Source organism: Oncorhynchus mykiss, chromosome 5, assembly GCF_013265735.2.
Source record: "Oncorhynchus mykiss isolate Arlee chromosome 5, USDA_OmykA_1.1, whole genome shotgun sequence".
In the NCBI taxonomy this organism is placed as follows: Eukaryota; Metazoa; Chordata; class Actinopteri; order Salmoniformes; family Salmonidae; genus Oncorhynchus; species Oncorhynchus mykiss.
In genome coordinates, this window is record NC_048569.1 from 52,610,972 (window position 1) to 52,634,173 (window position 23,202).

Consider the following 23,202-nt stretch of genomic DNA (forward strand, 5'->3'; position numbering starts at 1 on the left):
TGACAGGGTAACGGTTGGGTCCAAACAGCCAAGCATTTACCACAACAAATGTCTGGGAAAAACAGTCTGTTAGCTGTCCTCCTGAATACAGCGGGGGCCGCCCGGTATTTACATAGAAATGTCATACATCGAGCTGCCTGCGAGGGCGTCTCGCCTCCGAAAGGTGTACTTGCTTCCAGAGCGATGCGCATGACAAAACACGTTCCTTTCTTCTCGTCGGCAAGAGACAAGCCTGTGATTCGCAGCAAAGGCGAGGGAAACAAAATGCATCTCGACTCGCTCTTTTACACGCACCACTGGTGCAGTGTCATTTGTGTATACAGGCTAGAGCACATGTCTTTTGAAAACCAGGCGCACACTGCTACGCTATTAGAAGGAGCTCGATCTCCCAGTTGTAATTACAGTCTTTTGATTGGAGCTTTGACGGGAAAGGGGGATTATTAATACAAAATAAATGGTTTCAGTGTGTCGGTCTGAAAAGAGACGGAAATTAGAATTACGAGAAATCGTGAGGAGGCGTTTTAGGCACACAACAACAGCCACTGTATTTGCAACAAAAAAAAACAGCGTCTGCATACAAATCGAGTCAAGATCGGATACCAGAAATATAGGATACCAGAAAGACTGTACGCCTTCCGGGTACTTCCAATTGGACTTGTTTGAGGCTGACATAGGGGGCTCCCTGACTGCTATGCTATTTGTCACAACCAGACGAATATCCCCCATGTACTGAGATGAACAAATGACTTGACAGAATGGTTCTTACTCCTGTTTAACCCTAGCCATCCTTGAGTGATGCGCTGTAACAGCCATGAGATGCAAACTCATTCCCCCCCTCTCTCCTCCTTTCCCTAGCCCCTGCTCTCCCAGAGGCCCATGTTTCCATGCTTGCACTACACACAATTACTTGCATCCATCAATTATCTGCCAACTCCCATTGGTCGTTCCCTCCTTTTCGCTATAACAACACCCCCTTTCCCTCACTCGCTCAACCCCCCTTCCCCCAAAGTTCCCCCATTGCCATTCCGTTTCCCCTACCAGATGTCCGCCAGTTTTGGGTGGAGAACGACAACAAAAGAGGGGCTTTTGAATGCGCCCGGACCTACCCATCTTGCCCTGGGCTTTCTGTTTGGACACAAAAGCCAGAGGATTAACAGCTTTTCGCACATGAAGACCCCCATCTCCCTCGCTCTCGCTCTTTTTCCCTCCCCTACCCCTTCTCCCCTCGAGGCTTTTTTAGCTTCTAAAGACTCAACGCCCAACACCCCCCCCCCCCCCCCCCCCCCCCCCCCCCCCCCCCCCCCCCCCCCCCCGCACACACCCCCCTTAACCCCTATCTTTACCACCCCTCCTTCAGCTTGGGCAGGCTGTTACTACTACCTGACCCAATCTTCCACTACTGTTGCCAGTTTCAGTCTAAGTATAGCAGTAGCCCCACTCCCAAGCCTGAAGCGCTAACACAGCAACATTCCCACTTTCTATAGCACTGAAATGCTAAAGCCGGGGGAAAACAATAAAGATTTACTATGTTTGGTATGCATTTCGAATGTCACATGTTGGCATTCTAGCAAACCTCGTACATTGCTAATAGAAATGTTAAACGTAATGTGTAATTCAAGTGCCACGTCGTGCATTAACAGAGCGAGTGCTTTTTGTTTGTGACTGAGGATAAAGTCTGTGTCACTTGTCATCTTAGCATTCATTCGTCTTAGCAACATTCATTTTGCTCTGCGAGATGCGTGAAAGACGGAAAACAAAGGTGTGTTTATGTACAGTCGTGGCCAAAAGTTTTGAGAATGACACAAATATTAATTTTCACAGTCTGCTGCCTCAGGTTTGTATGATGGCAATTTGCATATACTCCAGAATGTTATGAAGAGTGATCAGATGAATTGCAATTAGTTGCAATTGCAAGTCCCTCTTTGCCATGCAAATGAACTGAATCTCCAAAAACATTTCCACTGCATTTCATCCCTGCCACAAAAGGACCAGCTGACATCATGTCAGTGATTCTCTCGTTAACACAGGTGTGAGTATGAGATCACTCTGTCATGCTGATTGATTTCGATTAACAGACTGGAAGCTTCAAAATGAGGGTGGTGCTTGGAATCATTGTTCTTCCTCTGTCAACCATAGTTACCTGCAAGGAAACACGTGCCGTCATCATTGCTTTGCACAAAACGGGCATCACAGGCAAGGATATTTCTGCCAGTACGATTGCACTTAAATCAAACATTTATCGGATAATCAAGAACTTCAAGGAGAGCGGTTCAATTGTTGTGCAGAAGGCTTCAGGGCTCCCAAGAAAGTCCAGCAAGCGCCAGGACCGTCTCCTAAAGTTGATTCAGCTGCGGGATCGTGGATACCACCAATACAGAGCTTGCTCAGGAATGGCAGCAGGCAGGTGTGAGTGCATCTGCACGCACAGTGAGGCGAAGAATTTTGGAGGATGGCCTGGTGTCAAGAAGGGCAGCAAAGAAGCCATTTCTCTCCAGGGAAAACATCAGGGACAGACTGATATTCTGCAAAAGGTACAGGGTTTGGACTGCTGAGGACTGGGGTGAAGTCATTTTCTCTGATGAATCCCCTTTCCGATTGTTTGGGGCATCCGGAAAAAAGCTTGTCCAGAGAAGACAAGGTGAGCTTTACCATCAGTTTACCAACAGCAAAGCATCCTGAGACCATTCATGTGTGGGGTTGCTTCTCAGCCAAGGGAGTGGGCTCACTCACAATTTTGCCTAAGAACACAGCCATTAATAAAGAATTGTACCAACACATCCTCCGAGATCAACTTCTCCCAACCATCCAGGAACAGTTTGGTGACGAACAATGCCTTTGCCAGCATGATGGAGCACCTTGCTATAAGGCAAAAGTGATAACTCAGTGGCTCGGGGAACAAAACATCGATATTTTGGGTCCATGGCTAGGAAACTCCCCAGGCCTTAATCCCATTGAGAACTTGTGGTCAATCCTCAATTGTCGGGAGGACAAACGAAAACCCACAAATTCTGACAAAGTCCAAGCATTGATTATGCAAGAATGGGCTGCCATCAGTCAGGATGTCGCCCTGAGGTTAATTGACAGCATGCCAGGGTGAATTGCAGAGGTCTTGAAAAATAAGGGTCAACACTGCAAATATAGACTATTTTCATCATCTTCATGTAATTGTCAATAAAAGCCTTTGACAACTATGAAATGCTTGTAATTATACTTCAGTATTCCATAGCAACGTCTGACCAAAATCTCAAGACACTGAAGCAGCAAACTTTGTGGAAATTAATATTTGTGTCATTCTCAAAACGTTTGGCCACGACTGTATATGTGTGTCCTTCCTCCTGCCTTTTGCTCGTTCAGAAAAGTATCTCAATTGACCTTGAATTCCTTTACTTCAACATGTTGGAGTGATCAACAGCATTGATTGAGAATGCACTGGGGGATGGGGATCCCCTTCGATACTACACCCCACCAGCACACAACTCCGACAGTCTGTCGGTGGGTCTGAGGAATACTTACAATACTTCATGTAGGCCTACATTTACGACAACTCCTTATTAGACAAACTAAGACTTCACAAATCCCCCTGCCAATGGCTCAATGGGACAGCCATCCAGTGTGGGCCCTAAATGGAGAATAAATGGGCCAATCCCAACCTGCCAACATGACCCCCTCAGGCGTATGAATGGGGTGTCAGTGGCTCTCCACAACCTCCTAGGGGTCATAACTCTGGGTGGGGTGCCTTTTTCCTGACATAACCAGGTTTGTGAGGACGCCCCACGGCGAAGGCTCCATCAATCTGGGAACACCAGCTGGTAATCATACTTAACAAGCTGGAGAGCGGCCCAGTGACGGAATCAGAGGGGGCATGAGAGACAGAAAGAGCCCAATCGCCTGGCTTATCCCAGGCGGGGTGTTAATTACAACCTCTCCATGAAACACCAGTTCACATTAACTCCATAACCATAAAGACTGAGGATTGGAACAGGAGGGGTGTGTGGGGAATAGCCGGCATAGGAGTCAAACAAGGGGGTACCCTTGCCCCCTCCCCAAAGTAAATAATGCACTATCAACACATCATCATCAAAGGAACTGGAGCAAATCATTGGGGCAAACCCCCCGTATCTGGGGACGAGGGATGTGTATGCCCTGGCAGTGTGTCTATGAAGTCCCTTTAGAGCCCCCAGATAAACAAGAGGAAGTTCTGGTGCTAAAGCAAGGTCAGGGCTTGAGCTTTATCTGTCTGTGGGCAGATTTAGGAAAAGCCAGCATGAGACAGAGAAGAGACTTGAGCCTCCCGTCCTAGCTCAGGCGTACAACCGAGAATGATATGGATCAATCCTGTCGAGTTCGCCGCCACTATTCCTGTCTGTCTTATCTGGTCTCGGGCTCTGACCCTGCGGCACCCCCTAAAGCGAGCACTGCTTGTTTTGGGCCAACCGCGCTCAGGGGAGACTCGTGTGTAAATACAATTTTGGGAATCTCGGGATTAGGGCAAATTCTCACCTCCAACAGGGGCCTGTTGCCGAGGCCAATCTACTGATTTGGACTCCGGTGAACACGTCTGGGCAAAGCGGTCAATAATTCCACAGCCCTAATCGCTTATCCCCTGTGGCCACAGTGCAGGTGTGAGGTGGAAAGCTACAAGCAGTAACTGGAGCCTGGAAGAAGGTCCGATTTATTTCAACACTACTTTTGGGCAGTTTGAATGGAGGCTACTCCGTCTACGATTCACCACTGAGATCTTGATGAAGGGTTAAGTCACAAACCAGTCATAGCCCTCATTATTATTTTGTTTTGCTCCTTTGTACCCGTTTCTCTACTTGAACATTCATCTTCTTCACATCTACCACTCCTGTGTTTAATTGCTAAATTGAAATGATTTCGCCACTATGGCCGATTTAATGCCTCACCTCCCTAATCTTACCTCATTTGCACACTGTATATGTACATTTTTTTGTGTTATTGACTGTATGTTTGTATATCCCATGTGTAACTCTGTGTTGTTGTTTGTGTCACACTGCTTTGCTTTATCTTGGCCAGGTCGCAGTTGTAAATGAGAACTTGTTCTCAACTGGCCTACCTGGTTAAATAAAGGTGAAATAAATCAAATAAAAAATCTACAGCGCAAGTCATGATCCACCCTTTCCATTAACTGACTAAGTAAAAGGTTTCCTCCCTTAGTGACGATTGAAACCACTAAGTCTGGGTATCAAAGGGAAAGGGCTACCGTTCAAAGACACAATGCCTCCTCCATTCACCGCCAGACAAATTGCACCCAACGCCAGTTGAAGTGCACCGATTTAGCACTCAGGACAAATTAAGAGGAATAAACACAATTAGTAGGCCGAGTAAAGACGGCAGGTGCTGCACACACGTCTCTCTATCCCGCTCGCTCTCTCTCTCTCGCTGATAACACAATAGAGTCCGCTGGTGCAGCTGCTATTAATGCTGCCTGTCACCATAGCGTCCAAAGCTGAAAAGCAACAGGGCTAATTGGAAAACATGTTGCCAAAAATGTTCTTATTTCATTTCAAACGCAATCAACATGGCACTGGGTGGTAAAGACTCACCCAATAGAAAAAAATCAATTAGGCCTAGTACTACATGAAATTGTTAATAATACAAAGATTTTTTTTAACTTGGTTTGACAACGCGGCATGAAGGTCCTGCAATCTAACAGTATAAAGAACCATTGCCTTGTGTGAGCTCCTAAACAGGCCTCAAAGTGGGAGGCAGAAAGTCAAACAACTGAAAACTTAATTTTGTGCCCCTCAGTGTAATTAGTATTTACTCTGACAGTGGGCCTGAAGACTAGAGTCTGGAATCACCTCCTTTTGATCCTTTCAAAAATGGAGAAAAAGCACTGTGCAGATAAGTGGGAAATAAGAAAACAGCTCTGAAAGTAATAATTGCAAGGAAATGAATTTCACAACCCTAGGGAGGACACCTACAAAGACCTTTTTACAAAAATCATATCCGGGGCACAATTCAATTAACTTTTTCCCTTCCAAGTGAGAAGAAGAAGAAAAAAAATCCCCCAACGCTTCGGGGAAATCAAAAGTTTGTTCAATAAACAGAGTTTTCAGATTAAATGTTTTCATCACTGAGCAACTTTTATTCATTACAGCTCCTTACGGGCTTGTCAGTCATAAATGCATTGATTTGTGGTTTATCCGAAGGCAGATACAGAGTCTGTGACATCCTTTGGTCACAGTTAACTGCCTCTGCCTGGCTGGCAGCATTCCTCTTGCCTTTTCCTCTTCTTTGTTTCCTAGCATCTGACAGTGATCAGTGGTGATAAATTGTTCAATTAAAGTGACATTAAGGATGCTGGACACAGTTGGCTCGTGCCTCTTTGTATGCAAGGTGTTGTCCAATTACTCTAAAGGATTACACTTTTTCTCCCTTCTGACAATCAACATGTGGATCTCATCATTACAAAGTGGTTTATTTATTCTATCCAACAACAAGATGTAATATTTAACTGCAAGCAGATTTCACAATTTAAAAAGCCTGGAAGAAAACAATAAATCCAATGTTTTTCTGTTGACATAGACCTCAATATATGTATTTTGTGAAGCTATTATATATATATACACGCTGCATTAGAGGGTGGTGTAATATGTCATATATAATATGACAACAATATAGTCCAAACGTAAGTATTTCATTGTTATTTCTATGTATCAGTCACACTGATTCATTGTCTTTCCTTATTTGGGTTTAAATTAAGTGAGAGTGTGTTCAAAAGGAACAAAATGTTGCCTCTGGAAAGATTTTAGAAGTGCTTAGATGCTAAATCAAGACCAATTGTGATTCAAATTCGATTCGTCCTACATAAAATAGGATAATTCAGCACTGCCTGTGGGCAACCGAACCGTGTCCAAAACTTTCCAGCACAGCATGCGTCATCAAAAGTTCACCGCGTCCTCACTGATATATTGAACTGATGTTAATAGGAGAGTGAAACAGAAGCTATGGCTCAACTTCAATCTTTTTCTGAGCTATAATTTAGGAATAGGCCTAGATCTTTTATGCCCAATGATTTCATGACAATCGCCCTCAGATCACGCTTCAATAGCGGCTCCTACAATTGAGCTCATCTCAAAAGGAACACATCATCAACATAATAACAGTCTTGAGATAGGCCGTCCTTGGGAACGAAGTGAAAAGCGCATATCCCCTGGGCACAAGCCTTCACCAATTGCCGCGACGTTTTGATACGGTTGTTTGCAACACGAAAACATAGTGGAGACCACATTTAACGAGATTACTGTAGACTACATACGAGTCTCTAAACCAAAAATAGTCATCAAGGAATTCAACTTCATTTGTCTAAATACATTTGAAAGGCTTGGCTACATACTGCAACATTGTAGCTTTATTTACTCAACGTCTTGCTGACTGTAAGTCAAATAGAATAAAACACTAATGACTTTCTTAGTTATGGTTGAAAAGATGAATTACTTAAGAAAATAAAAAAAGTACGTTTTGCTATAATAATACAGTTATAATGTAACTTTGTCATACTGGTGTGAAATAAGTGTTTTTTAAACTGTTTTCGTTTTGTGAAGTTGAACAAAGGCATCTGCGGGAAGCAAGTAAGGGTAAGTTGAAGACTAATGTTACTGGTGAGAAAACGTTTACAGCCTATGGATAGGTACTTTGAATCAAACAACTATTATTTTCGTTCTCATTTCTCTCTAAAAAAAAACGCAAGAAAGCCAGAAAGGAAATAGTAAGACCTTACTTTAGTGGCGTGAGAAGAGTCTTTTTTTTTTAAACCGCCCCCCTCCGAGAGGTTAGTTTATGGGGGGCAGATGAGAGATACTTGAAAATTCCTTCTCCAGTGCAAAAAAAAGCTTATGTCGCGTCCATGAAATAACGAAGTGGAGAATAATCATACATTTCAATTGGGCAAAAGCGTTGAGTCACTTTGATACGGGGAAAACCACCGCTACAATCATTCTCTTTCTTGCAAGTCTGTCTTCCGTTTTCATATCAGTCTCCTTCAGTAAGTAGATCGCCTCAATAGAACAGAAGTATATGATCCCAAATGCGAGCCGTGCGATGATTTCCATGCGTATCTGTTTGCTGCTGTGGTTTATCTCCACGTCCCAGGTTTTGGGATTTTTCCTAAATCCACCTCATTCGACTGGCGGTGGGAAGACCCGTGTCGAGTGCCCCCATAGTCGATTTACCCCCCCGCCACACACACACACACACTCACTCACACACACACACACAACGTACAGCCTCCTCTCTACACTCACGTGACCGCTCGCTGGTGAATGACATTACAGAGTGGAAACAGATGAGGATTTGGGGGTCGAACGTTATTTGAAACCTTCACGGTCGACCCTTTTGAGGAAAAACTGGGCCAGGAGAGAGGGAGGGTTGTGGAAGGTTAGCGGTGTATGGGTACAACGTGGACATAGTGATCTTAAATTAGCCAGTTTTCTTACATGTGTTCTCAAACAGTCAGATGTGGTATTTTACACTACGATAGATAGGCAGGACAGTAGGCTGCATTTGGACCTGATTTGCGCGCGTGCGTCTGCCCATTCCGTTCAATCGGAACAGCATAGTGTTCCGCAAAGAATAAACATTCATTATTTGCGCATTCATTTGATCAAACATGTAATTAACCTACCATTGCTTGTGGTTAAATAACTGAATGTTATAAATTAAATGTAAATGTTGACAATATTGTTGTTAAACAATAGGCCTACACGATTGAAATCTGACGTAAAAATTAATAGTTCATAGGTTCATAAAATATGATACACATTAAGAAAAGTGGGTTTGCCAAGGGTTCTTAGCAGTTTAGGAAAGGGTTCTTCCCTCTTTTAGTGATAATTCAAATGTAAGTGGCTGATTAGAATATTTTGGGGGCGTGGTTTGATCACAGCTCTTTTTCTTTAACAGTGAGTAAATGTCATTCCAGTGGATTTAACCTGTTGTGTTATATGACATTGCATTGTGAATATGACCATGGCCGTTAATGGCGTCTTGTGAAAGACTCACGTTTGGCCTTCTGTCAATTCAAATCACATTTATTTATATAGCCCTTCTTACATCAGCTGAAATCTCAAAGTGCTGTTGTCTACATCAGTTCTCAATTTTGTCCTCAGGCAGCCACAGCCATTTCAGGGCTAGCACATTTGATTCAACTTGGCAATTAACACAATAATAACGTCTATGGAAATGAAACGATTATAATATGGCGTACCAAAATAAATAAACAAACCTGTATGGTTCTTCAAAAGGGTATACAAAATAACCCTCAAGATTGAAGAAGGTTATTTATAGAACCATTCTCCATAAAGGTTGTATAAAGAACCATAAGAACATTTGTTCTATATAGCCACAAAAAGGGTTGTAACCATAGGAGACACTTTTTTTGTTGTTGTTGCTATGTGGAACTTTTTATTAATGGTTCTTTGTAGAACCCTTTTTATAGCACCTTAAAGCTTAATTTTGGAACCTTATAAACATGGTTCTTTATAGAACATTCCAATAAAGGTTCTATATAGCACCATAAAAGATCTGCTATGGTTACAAGCCAAAAAACACTTATTTGGCACTATATAGACTTTTTGTGTGTACCTAGGTTAGTAAAATAAGGTTAAGTGTAAATCAATACATTTTATGATTTCACTTTTAGTTTACTTCAATTGCCAATATTCCTTCCTTAAAAAACAATAGGTGACATCTTTGCACAAGTGCAAAAGTCATAAATCAGTCCCATTAGCCTATTTCGAAACCAAAGATCAAAAAAGTTTACTCTCTCTGAGAGTCGGTTATTAAATGACAGCTTCCTAAAGGCTCTTTAATGGGGGAGTTTTTAAACAACAATCTTTAGTTGCACTTTTCAAATCAGCTGTTACAGATCCCCTGCCTGAATTCCAGTTAGCGTGCAAACACGACTGGTTCATCCTCTACAAGTACAAGTTGGTCTCCGTTGTTTGGCCTGAGGCTCTGTTCAAATCGGTTATAATTGACATGAACACTTTCAAATCGAATGATGTCAACACTTCTGTTTATTAGCCTTGAGGCTGTTGCCATCCGCAATGGATATTGGACAAGAAAATAGAACAAGTAGAGGCGTGGCATGCCTTTTGGAGGAACAGCACTAACAAGGCCATTTCTCCAATTTGAGGGTGTATTTGTGCCGTGAACTTTTCAAGGGGATCAGATCGTAATGGATTAAGTCTTTCAAATATCAATATCTAGTGTACATTCTGTGACAAACTACCCATGCGAGCACCCCCCCCCCCCTTCACTACTCTTTGTTTGAAACCCAGTTTGATATGTAACACTGTAAAAGGTAAAACGGGGCTAATCAATTTGAACACTGAATAAAACTTCGGCGTGATTTTTATGTAGATTTTTCTTCTCCTCCCCATCCTCCTTATTCGCCGCTGCCTAATTTAATCATTCCGATAAATCTTGGAGCGCTGCACACCGCTTTTCCCCTGGTGGCGTGGGGCTTAACATGGTAAATTTCACTGGGACTAGGGAAATACGGGTTAGTGCATGGAAGGATAAAGGAGCACTTACGGCTTGACATGTGCAATCCATAACAGAGTAATGAGTCGACTACACTGGGAGTTCTTATCCTCTCTCTCTCTCCCTCTCTCTCTCCCTCTCTCATTGTTTTTGTTGAGGGTTCACCAAAGCTGTGTAACTGCATGTGATGCATGCCGCTGGAGAAAGTGGAAGAGATATAATTTTGATGTGATGTGTCTCATTACTAAATCATGCACATACAGTGGGGAGAACAAGTATTTGATACAATGCCGATTTTGCAGGTAGTAGGAAAACCTGCAAAATTGGCAGTGTATCAAATACTTGTTCTCCCCACTGTAGAAGTGATGGAACAATGCTTGAAAAGTGTTGATTGCTTGAAATATTTGGAAATCTTTGGGAAAGCATATTGATTGTAATAAAAAAAACAATTAACTATAAGCTTGGGTTACTATACAGATCTAATAATTGTTTTACTGTATCCATTAGAAAGACCTTAGTAACCCATTTGCTGCTTTCTGTCCTAGACTATGGTGACATCATCCATAAAAAAAAATCAATTCCTGGATGCCATTATAAGACACGTCATTGCAGACTGTATGAGTCACTAAATTGTCTGTAACTTCCAAACAGAAGATAACTGCGTATTGGTAACAATGTATTTTTTTTAAATGTACCAACTTACATTTCCCTGTATATAATAAGGAACAACTAACTTTACAATACACTATTCCTTTTGACAATGGCAGCAATTACAAATGCAAAGCGTACATCCTGACAGGAATAATGATGATATGTGTAAATATGTATGTAGATATTATAGGTACATAGTTTTATTAGTTGTATTAGTAGTTTTTAGCAGTAGTTTTTATTAGTTGTAGGCCTATTAGTAGTTGTACATCATCTTTTTTTTATGCTGTTAATGTATGTTTTAGTTGACTATTATTATTATTATTATTATTATTATTGTTATTTCATTGTTTTTTGTATTAGACAGTAGTTGCCATATTATTCTTCTTACGAAGTATTGTTTTTTGTTTTGTTTTTCTTCCGAGCCTGTGAAGACGATATAATCCCCAAACGATCATATTTTAACACGTTACTTTATACAGCATGGGTCAGATTGAGCCTAGTCTTGGACTAATATGCGTTCTCAAAGGAGATTCTCTGGGAATCTGTGTTTGGGAAATTGGCACTGTATGGATTATACAGTACTATAAATATGTGGTCCCTATATGCTTTCAAGCTTAGGGGGTCAGGGTTGACATTCCAATCCAAAATAGTCACCACGTGTTACTCAAGGTCCACGGCTGAGAAGACCTGTTGCAATTATTTTTTACGTGTAACCTTTATTTAACTGGGCAAGTCAATTAAAAACAAATTCTTATTGACAATGACGGCCTACCCCGGCCAAACCCTAACACGGATGACGCTGGGCCAATTGTGCGCCACCCTATTGGACTCCCAATCACGGCCTGTTGTGATACAGCCCAGGATCACACCAGGGTCTCTAGTGACGCCTCTAGCACTGAAATGCAATGCCTTAGACCGCTGCGCCACTCGGGGGAAAGTAGCTCAGATTCTCTCCTGTTCTGTTTTCAGGTGACAACACATGTGCAGGAAAATGAAAGATGCTCTACAGTCCCCCTCCTCCTCTGTTCCTCTGTGTCACCCAGAGGGGTGGCAGCGGCAGCTGGCAACTTCAGTTACTTAGAGTTCCTCATATGGCACTATTTACTCCCCCTGTGATGGAGAGTTTGTCAGGTAGGTCTAGGAGAAGAAGAAGAAGAAGGCCCCAGGTACAAAACACATTTATTTCCAGCCAAACGTCCCTTAGGGGCTCCCTCTCCCCGACACTTAACACTCAAATATATTCTCATCTTTTTAGAGGAATTCGCACCATTTTCATCTTGGTGGATGGACACACAGAGAGCTGAGGACTGTAGCTTTGTGAGGGAGCAGTACTGGGGCTGCTGCTGATGGCTTGATTGGTTTCCACACACACACACACACACACACACACACACACACACACACAGGCACGCCAGTGGCGCTCAGTGCAATTCAAGATTAGGGAGGGCGCTTTTTTTGTGTGCATGAATTTGCCCTACAAAATTAAAGTTTATAACGTAGGTGCACAGGTGATACCGTCTAGCTGATCTGGGGTGTAACCTTTTGTCCAAACAGTTGCAGAATGTGAAAGGACAAATTCAGGTAGGTCCCTCCCCATTTCGTTGCATTTGCTTCTGTTTAAGAAACATTTAGCCACCGAATCGGTAGAATCAATACACCCCTGATCACCCACACACAGTTCACAGCTACATACAGCATCATCACTTTGCTCATTGTATAATTCTTTCTCACATCTACGAGTTCTCCGCCTCTGACCTTTTCCCTTCGCTTGTGGACTTTAGTGCACAGCATAACAGCTGTCTGTGACCAGGTGCTAAAACCTGTCCTAGCCAAACCTTCATACCATAACTGCTAAAAACGGGCCTCAAGGGGTGCACGTTTTGGTTTTTGCCCTAGCACGACACAGCTGATTCAAAAAATCAACTAATTATCAATCTTGGATCATTTGAATTAGCTGTGTAGTGTTAGGGAAAAATACAAAATGTTCACCCCTTGGGGTCCCAAGGACTGAGTTTGGGAAATGCTGCGCTAACCGCTACACAGCCTACACCGTTGTCACCATATATATTAACATTATAGTCAACAAACTAGAACTAACACGTTAGTAAACCCACAATCCAATCAATGTGTACAATCATGCAGTACAGTGTACAACAAGCCGTTTATCAATTACACCGGCAGGCCCCAGTGGCAATAAATTAGTAAAACTGAAAGCTTACCTTGAGTTGGAAGAGTTGCAGTGTTGAATGGCAGCCAGCTAGCTAACATAGCATTCCTCTCTTTTTGAGTTAGGTTGTCGAGTAGGTTAAATTAGCCGCATTAGCTAAGTAAGTGAAAGGTAAACTAAGAAGAGAAAATCTAGATTGAATTATTCAATTCAATATAAGGGATTTATTGACATGGGAAACATATGTTAGCATTGCCAAAGCAAGTGAAATAGATAACAAACAAAAGTGAAATTAACAATAAAAACATTAACAGCAAACAAACCCTCAAAAATTCCAAAAGACATTTCAAAGGTCATATGTGCAAATAGTTCAAGTTCACAAGGGAAAATAAGCAAACATAAATATGGGTTCTATTTACAATGGTGTCTCGCTGATGGTATTTCACCCAGTAGATATGGGAGTTTATCAAAATTGGCTTTGTAATAATATGGTCATGCATTTGGCAGGAGGTTAGGAAGTGCAGCTCAGTTTCCACCTCATTTTGTGGGCAGTGTGCACATAGCCTGTCTTTTCTTGTGTAACAACGGCACTGGAGAAGAAGGCTAACGTTTTACGTGTCCCCAACCGATTGTGCTTTTATGTTTGTTTATTTGAGTTGTTTGTAACTTATTTGTGTACTTATTTTGTACATAATGTTGCCACTATCGTCTCTTATGACGAAAATAACTTCTGGACATCAGGACTGTGATTACTCACCACGGACTGGTAGAATCCTTTTTTCCCTTGAACAAGTCTGAAGAGCCCGACGCGAATGATATACTGCTTTCTCGGGAACAGGCCCAGATCCCTGTGATTTGCATGAAAAAGAGGCAGAGAAAAGGGGGCCAGAGGGCGGGCTGCCTTCTGAGAATTCGTAGGTGATCGAATAAACCTCCACTTCCTTCCATTCTGCTAGCAAACGTGCTATCTTTGGAGAATAAAATAGATGACCGATGCAGAAGAATAAAAAACCAACGGGACATTCAAAACTGTAATATCTTATGCTTCACGGAGTCATAGCTGAATGACGACACTATCAACATACAGCTGGCTGGTTAAACGCTGTACTGGCAGGATAGAACAGCGGCGTCTGGTAAGACAAGGGGCGGCGGACTATGTATTTTCGTAAATAACAGCTGGTGCACGATATCTAAGGAAATCTCAAGCTATTGCTCGCCTGAGGTAGAGTATCTCATGATAAGCTGTAGACCACACTATCTACCTAGAGATTTTTGATCTGTATTTTTCGTAGCTGTTTACATACCACCACAGACTGAGGCACTAAGATATCATTGAATGAGCTATATTCCGCCATAAGCAAATAAGAAAATGCTCACCCAGAGGTGACGCTCCTAGCAGCCGGGGACTTTAATGCAGGGAAACTTTTATCTGTTTTACCAAATTTCTATCAGCATGTTAACATTTAACATGCTGATAGAAATTTGGTAAAACAGATAAAAGTTTCCCTGCATTAAAGTCCCCGGCTGCTAGGAGCGTCACCTCTGGGTGAGCATTTTCTTATTTGCTTATGGCGGAATATAGCTCATTGTTGTTGCAACCAGAGGGAAAAATACTCTGGACCACCTTTACTCCACATACAAAGCTCTGCCTCGTACTCCATTTGGCAGACGGATTACCAGGACGTGCACTGCGTGCATGCGCTGACCAACTGGCAAGTGTCTTCACTGACATTTTCAACCTCTCCCTGTCCAAGTCTGTAATACCAACATGTTTTAAGCAGACCACCATAGCGCCTGTGCCCAAGAACACTAAGGTAACCTGCCTAAATGACTACCGACCCGTAGCACTCACGTCTGAAGCCATGAAGTGCTTTGAAAGGCTGGTCATGACTCACATCAACACCATTATCCCAGAAACCCTAGACCCACTCCAATTCGCATACCGCCCCAACAGATCCACAGATGATGCAATCTCTATTGCACTCCACACTGCCCTTTCCCACCTGGACAAAATAAATACCTATGTGAGAATGCTATTCATTGACTACAGCTCAGCGTTCAACACCATAGTGCCCTCAAAGCACATGAATAAGCTACGAACCCTGGGACAAAACACATCCCTCTGCAACTGGATCTTGGATTTCCTTACGGGCCGCCCCCAGATGGTAAGGGTAGGTAACAACACATCCGCCACACTGATCCTCAACACAGGGGCCCCTCAGGGGTGCGTGCTCAGTCCCCTCCTGTTAACCTGTTCACTCATGACTTTACGGCTAGGCACGACTCCAACACCATCATTAAGTTTGCCGATGACACAACAGTGGTAGGCCTGATTACCGACAACGACGAGACAGCTTATAGGGAGAAGGTCAGAGACCTGGCTGTGATCAAGACAAAGGAGATGATTGTGGACTACAGGAAAAAGAGGACAGAGAACGCCTCCATTCTCATCAACTGGGCTGTAGTGGAGCATGTTGAGAGCTCCTAGGTTCCTAGGTTGTCCACATCACCAACAAACGAACATGGTCCAAGCACACCTAGACAGTCTCTGTGGGGTCTGCTTGTGTTTGTGAACAGAGCCCAAGGACCAGCTTGCTTAGGGGGCTCTTCTCCAGGTTCATCTCTATGTAGGTGATGGCTTTGTTATGGTTTGTGAATCGCTTCCTTTTTGGTGGTTGTAAAATTTAAAGGCTCTTTTCTGGATTTTGAAAATTAGCGGGTTTCGGCCTTATTCTGCTCTGCGTTCACTATTTTGTGTTTTACTTTGCACACGGAGGATATTTTTGCAGAATTCTGCATGCAGAGTCTCAATTTGGTGTTTGTCACATTATTTTTAGCCAGATCCTAATTGGTATGTCGAATTTTATGTTCCTTTTGATGGCATAGAAGGCCCTTTGTGGAAGTTACCTGTGGCACTGATGTTTAGGCCGAGGTATGTATTGTTTTTTGTGTGCTCTAGGGCAACGGTGTCTAGATGGAATTTGTATTTGTGGTCCTGGCAACTTTCTCTCTCTCTCTCTCTCTCTCTCTCTCTCTCTCTCTCTCTCTCTCTCTCTCTCATTCTCTCTCTGTTGCTTCTCCTTAATTTGTTTAAAAAGGTTCAACTACTGTCTTTCTCTCGCTTTGCGTCAACTACTCACCACATTTTATGCACTGCAGTGCTAGCTAGCTGTAGCTTATGCCTTCAGTACTAGATTCATTCTCTGACCCTTTGATTGGATGGGAAGGATGTTAGTTCATACCGTAAGAGCTCTGATAGGTTGTCCTCTGAAAGTCGTCACAATTACTGTGTAAGTCTACGGTGTTGAGAACCTTGAGCTTCCTAGGCTTTGTATTGAAGTCAATGTACCCAGAGGAGGACGGAAAATACCTGTCCTCCGGCTATACCATGGTGCTACCCTAGAGGCTACTGTAGACCTTCATTGTGTTTTATTCAGTTATTTAGTGACGGGAATATATTTAGCATAGTTGTATATAAACAGGATAACTTCTTTATTGTTTCACAATTTTTGTCTTCTTCAGATATTCGCTGAGTAGGATGGTCCTCCCCTTCCTCCTCTGAGGAGCCTCCACTGATGCACACACACACACACACACACACAAAGGGAGGGAGGGAGGGAGAGAGGGAGAGAGGGAGAGAGGGAGAGAGAGAGAAGAGAGGCAGACTGACAGCTATTAGAGCAGAATGATGCTTCTCTTATCTCCACGGCGATAGAGATCTACAAAGGCCTCGGCTAGAGATTATGAATTCATTACCTCGATACACAAGCAGCGGAATGGGTGGGGGTGTGGAGCGATGAAGGGAGGTGGGTCATTTGTGCTAGATTTTCTATTAATATTGACTGTGGGCCTGTGACTGGGCATTTGATTTGGAGATAGGGGTGTATTGTGAGTCGAGATCAGTTCTGACCTCTTTGTGTTAGTGCAGAGCTGTCCAAACCTGTTCCTGGAGAGCTACCGTCCTGTAGTTTTTCACTCCAACCCTAAATTAGCGCACCATTTTCTAATAATTAGCTGGTTGATCAGCTGCATCAGGTTTGTTACAACTGGAGCTAGAGCGAACACTCTCTAACACTCATCAGTGGAACAAGGAGTGTGGTCTATGTGGAGGAAATGGGTCCCTCCCACCAGGAAAGTGGTTGAAAATAATCGACAGACATATTACTAAACAGCACAGAGGAAGCTTTTAACTGTGTGCATTTCTGAAATCAAACACGTTTACCTCTATCAAACACGTTTACCTCTATCTTTCTTGTTCTGTCTCTCTCCCTCTCTCTATTTTTCTCTCTCAATGACTCATCCTCGTTCTCACTGCCTATCTCAGTCCTTTCTTCACCTCAGCTTTTGTTGAACTCAACTGCCATTTGCCAGTGTGTGAATACCATGGAGAAATCCACAAGTGGAGAGAAAGAGCTAGAGGAAGAAAGAGAGAGAGAGAGCAAGAGGGAGGTGTGTAAGTGAGGGAGAGGCAGAGAGAGAGAGAGGGAGAGGGAGAGAGAGAGGAAGACGAGTAAGTGAGTGAGAGAGAGAAAGAGAGAGAACAGTCAGCTTTCCACACCTCTATGAGAGGAGAACTGTTTTGTGAGTGATGAGTGAAGCCAGGGGCTGTTTCTCTCCAGACCTTTGGCTAACTGGCTGGCTGGTTGGCTGTGTCTTTCTTATTTGGTGCAGGGAGAATATTGGACTGAGGGAGCCACGGCACTCTGTTTACACATGGGTTCACGAGGTCAGCACAACGCCGCTGCTGCAGAGCAAATACAGCACTGCTCACCACTGACACTGACTGAGGCATTATGGGGGATTCTACTCTCACACTGACAGACTAGAGTGGGGTCAGCCTGTGCATGGTTAGACCTGCCCGTTCGGGTTCTTGCACTGTGTACCCACATGAAAAGATACTACAGTTTACTCTAGAACACTACAGTACTTACTATAGAATTATGTAGTAAACTGTAGAATACTTTACTTCACATTGTAGTATACCTCAACCAAATCCCCCACTGCTATGTTAAAGATAATAAAACAAAACACTATATTAAATACTACAGTAATGTCTGCAAAAACACTACAGTAAATACTACAATATACTACAGTCCACAAAAATTCTACAGTAATTACTATAGTATAACTACAGTAATTTTTACTACATGTTTTAGACTATAGTGAACTGTAAAAACTACAGTATAGTACAGTCATGTCCGCAAAAAAACAGTAAATACTACAGTAAAGTCTACTATAGTATTTAACGATAGTATACTATCGTATTTTTCATGCGGGTATGTGAGAATGAGACAGGTTTGAATGTAAATATAAACTGTTTAACAGTGCACATGCATGTACACTCATAAACTGTGAAAACACATCCCGAAACACCAAGACAAGTACGACACCAACACAAGGACATAGCTAGAGCCTGGAGACAACACCAACGGAAAGGGATCGATGAAAACAACATGGCTGCCTCAGAGAGCATGGCTCTACCGAGCAGTGTTTACACTGTGGCCCGACCCAGGCAGAGAATGGATTCAGCCAACACAGCACTGTGCTCTCAACCAGGGCTAATTGAGGCTGGCAAGTCTGAGCCGCAGACCATTCGCTCTGCCTGTCTCAGGATTTTGTAGGCCGGGCCCTCGAGCAACGCACAACTGGTCCGGCTTTGTTAATAAAATGCTAAATGATAGCATCTCCAAACTAGATTTGACCGTATAGGCTATACCCACCATTGCCAACCATTTCTCTTTGTTTGTCTGTCAACTCGGGAAAAGATGTGTGAAAGTGTACTGCGGTGGCCTGAGAAAGTAGTTTTTTGTTAGTTTTTTTGTGCAGTGGTAAAGTTTAAGGTGGTTTGAATTCCAGGGACTCATGCTAATGTGAGGTTAGGAGCCATACAAAATGGTTGTCATTTGTGAAATTAACAGTTGGGTTGAATTGAATAACCGTCATGAATCCTGGCTGGTTTCCAAAATGGGATACGCACAACACAAAGCCCTTAACGAACAGACAAACAAACAAACTCATGTAACGCCTTGGAATGTGTACAAATATTCACCAAACAATATGAATGATCCTCTTTTAAAATGCGACACACTGCTTAAGCTGGATGTGCATTACTGGTGGGGGGAACATCTAAAAAAGAAAATACGCCTTTTGATTCCCAAATAGCATGAAATTATATACGCCGGAGGAATCAAATTCATTACCTCAAGACTTGAGGTTAATTTACATTTCTTTAAACACAGCTGTAAATAATTGGAGCGTTCATAATTGAATAATGGTAGTTTATTTCCTATTGCACAGGGCAGCTGGCCTGGCACATTGGGGTGGCAGGGTAGCCTAGTGGTTAGGGTTTTGGACTAGTAACCAAAAGGTTGCAAGTTCAAATCCCCGAGCTGACAAGGTATCTGTCGTTCTGCCCCTGAACAGGCAGTTAACCCACTGTTCCTAGGCCATCATTGAAAATAAGAATTTGTTCTTAACTGACTTGCCTGGTTAAATAACGGTAAAAAATTCAATAAAAAAAAAAACAGACTATCAAACAAGGCCGCCATGCTAGCTGCTGCTAAAACAGAGCGCCGCCGTCCGACCCAATGCTAGTAGTAAAGATGAACATGCCCTCATGAGCACTGCTCTTTCACTTCTATCCATACTAAAGCCCACCCAATGGTAGGTAGTACTCCTTGTTCATTCCGGTGCATAGCCCTTAAAGAATTGCCCATTCGAGCCTAAGCTCCCAGTCTCTCCCACATTGAGTGCTGCTGCTGCTCCGGAGGGTCCAGATGTGGCACTTCTCTGTTCTCCACTTTCACAGTTAAACGAAAGCAGGTCATCGAGGGCCTAAGTATCATCTCCCTCAACATGCTGAATGCGGCTATTAATACGGCTGCTTGTGAGCCTTAAGACAGTGTTGGAGAATGGCCTGCTAGTGCTGACACCAAGAAACCATCTGTCTGCCTAGTTGCTAACTGTACGGTAGTGCTGACATCCCTAACAAAGTGCGGAAGTCCATTTTCTTCTGTGTCCCCTGTTCCCAGGCCGTCATTGAAAATAAGAATTTGTTCTTAACTGACTTGCCTGGTTAAATAAAGGTAAAATAAAATAAATAAATACAGTGGATAAAGTATGTTATATGTTAAAGTTGATGTCAATGAGATTTGTCAATATTCAAAAACACAGGTAGCTAAGATATTGCCCAGACGGAAGCAGTGCATATCGAAAGTAAAAAGTTAATGCCCTCCAACTTAAACGATGGGTAAATGTAAGATCACGTGCGTAAATAGAAGATTTCCATCAGTGTTGAAAGTAGGAAGATAATGTCATTTGTCAGTAGTCAAAAACCGAGGTAATACCCAGAAGGAAGCAGTGAATACTGGAGAGTTGGTGTCTGCCAACCTAGGGAAATGAAACCCTGAGCACCGAGAGGAATGTGCAGGCAGGTAGACTGGACTACAGAGGGTAAACAACGCTCCTCAACATTAACCTGCTCTGACAGTTGGATGATGGTTCTCTCTTTTGGACACAGCTGTCAATACAGATGGATGGCCTGCGCAGACGGGGGAGAAATTAACCTGAGTGGTGGCACTCTGACCTCTTACTACAGACACACACATCTGATTGGTGGAAATCATTGGACTGATGGTTGACTAGTAGAGGTTGTTACTACTACTACTACTACTACTACCAATCTGCTAATAATATCACAGCAAATACTCAAATATTTAAAAAATGTAGTAGTGTAGTAGTAATAGTACTTCTAGTAGGTTGAGAAGTAATGATTGTTGGGGTTTTGGCATTTCTAATTCTATAGTACCATAGTGGTAATAGCACAATTTTAAAGTACAGTAATACTGGTAGACATAGGCCTAATAGGAATCTCAGCTGTAAAGTTGGAGAGTGTTTACGCAATGTTTTTGAGGTAGAAAGTGCAATTGATTCTTTTGGGGCCTAGAGAAATTCGAGCTGGAACAGAATTAGGCCACTATAACTGCCGTTTCTTCCCCCTCCCACCAAGATGGATGAGGCCCGGGGCCATGCAAAGTTTAGAGCCACTTACCTCTCGTTTGCTTTCAAAAGCCCTTTAGCTTCATATCTTCAGTTGTTTCAGTGGCGTTGTCTTCTCCTTTTTGCTCAAGTGTACCTTTAACCAGAGAGGGAGAAATGAAAGAGAAATGTTAATGAAAGGGACTGCCAAATGAACGGCCTCTTTGAGTGGAGAAACTTAGCGCCTAGATGATTTTCACTTTTTTTCCCCTGCCCTTCGGTGTTCGAATCACAGGGCTCGAACGAGGCAAGGCTGATTGCTGGAGAACATTGCTGGAGTGTGAATCTACATTAAATTCCACTTGCATTTAAAAAAATATATATAATCCATAATGAGGGCCTGGCCAGAGTGTGTGTACGTGTGTGTACGTGTCCATGTGTGTGCACATGGACACGTAGCCTGTATGTATGCGCGCGAGTGTGTACATTTGACTATGCATGCGTGCTTGGCAAGTTCATCTCTCTCTCTCTCCTATGTCACACACACACACCTCCACCACAGTCTTGTGTGTGTGTGTGTTGTGGATGCTTCGCTCACCGGGGGGAGAGGGGTTATCTTTACCAAAGGTCAGAGTATCTCATCATTAAAAAAGGCCCCAGGATCACTCTTATAAGACATTACCATGAATACTGTAGTAATATGATTATGAAAAGGTGTATATTATACATGCCAGCCTGACACCTTGTGTGTTCCAGGGTTGCATTATGACTGAGCAACACTGAGCGGAAAAGGACTTTCTCCTCCCTCGATTTCTCTTACACCGCCCTTTGTCCCCTCCCTCCCTCATTCTCTTCCTTGTTCTCTCAGCTCAGTTCATAGACAGGCCCCCCAGCAACCCCATCGTTACCACGACAACCAGCCAGCAGGGAGACATGATTCCTCATCCTGACTGCCGCTTGAATTCCAGCCCGGCCAATCATAACAGCTAAAAGGGGTTGTGCCTAGTCCCCAGTGGAGCTGGGCTGGGGCACAGGGAGGAGGACGCGGAGGGGGGTATGTACAGTGTGTGTGTGTGTGTGTGTGTGTGTGAGAGAGAGATAAAGAGAGCAAGAGAGAGACAGAGAGAGAATGAGAGAGTATCTGTGTGTGAAAGAGTGTGTGTATGTGTGTGTATATGTGTGTGTGTGTACACATGTGTGCATGGAGGGGGTATGGAAATCTGGGCTCCAGTGTGTCCTCCCCTTTGCAGCTAATCTGCTGCCAAGAGAAGCGCAAAGGGAATTTGTTTAATGTATGGCATTTCTTCTCTGCACACGGTGTTGCACTACTGCTGCTCCCCTCTCTTATGTCCCTGCTAACAATGCACAGAGGCTAACGCTAGGCTAACGCTATGGCTAACGCTACGGCTAAAGCAGTGCTGTATCCTCACATTTTGGTATGAAACGAGGGCGAGGCCGCATCTCCACCCATGAGGAAAGAGCTCTCCGGTTTGTTTTCTCATGACCCTGCAACATATTGGCATGAAGTTTAGTCACCGCTGAGACAGATGGCCAAGCATCATGGTGCACAGTAAATTGGGAGATGGTGGAACGCGGATGAAAAGACATCTCAGTAGAGCCTGCATCCTGTGATTTTCTCACTCTGTTTTTCTTTCTCCAGTACTGTGACATGATTGGTGTAGTGAGGCAAAGGCGTTTGAGTCCTTTTGTAGCTCAGTTGGTAGAGCATGGCGCTTGTAACACCAGTGTAGTGGGCTTGATTCCCGGGACGACCCATATGTAAAATGCGTCTGCTGAATGGCATGTATTATATAATTATATACAATGAGTGTACAAAACATTAAGAACACAGTCCTCATATTCAGTTGCCCTCAGAACCGCCTCAATTCGTCAGGGCA

The 23,202-nt window shown here is 43.2% G+C and overlaps 1 protein-coding gene across 26 annotated transcripts in view; it reads right to left on the reverse strand.

Annotated features, from left to right (window-relative positions):
* The window catches only part of ptprsa (protein tyrosine phosphatase receptor type Sa), a 283,320-nt gene that overhangs the window by 206,245 nt on the left and 53,873 nt on the right, over window positions 1-23,202 (reverse strand). For 10 of the 26 annotated variants that reach the window (XM_036977798.1, XM_036977809.1, XM_036977792.1 and 7 more), the window contains exon 1: window positions 7,748-8,220. The gene's annotated coding sequence lies outside the window, so the exon portion shown is untranslated. Of the gene's footprint in view, window positions 1-7,747; window positions 8,222-21,377; window positions 21,462-23,202 lie in introns of those variants that run through there. The other 16 variants (XM_036977788.1, XM_036977791.1, XM_036977800.1 and 13 more) reach the window with 6 other exon arrangements.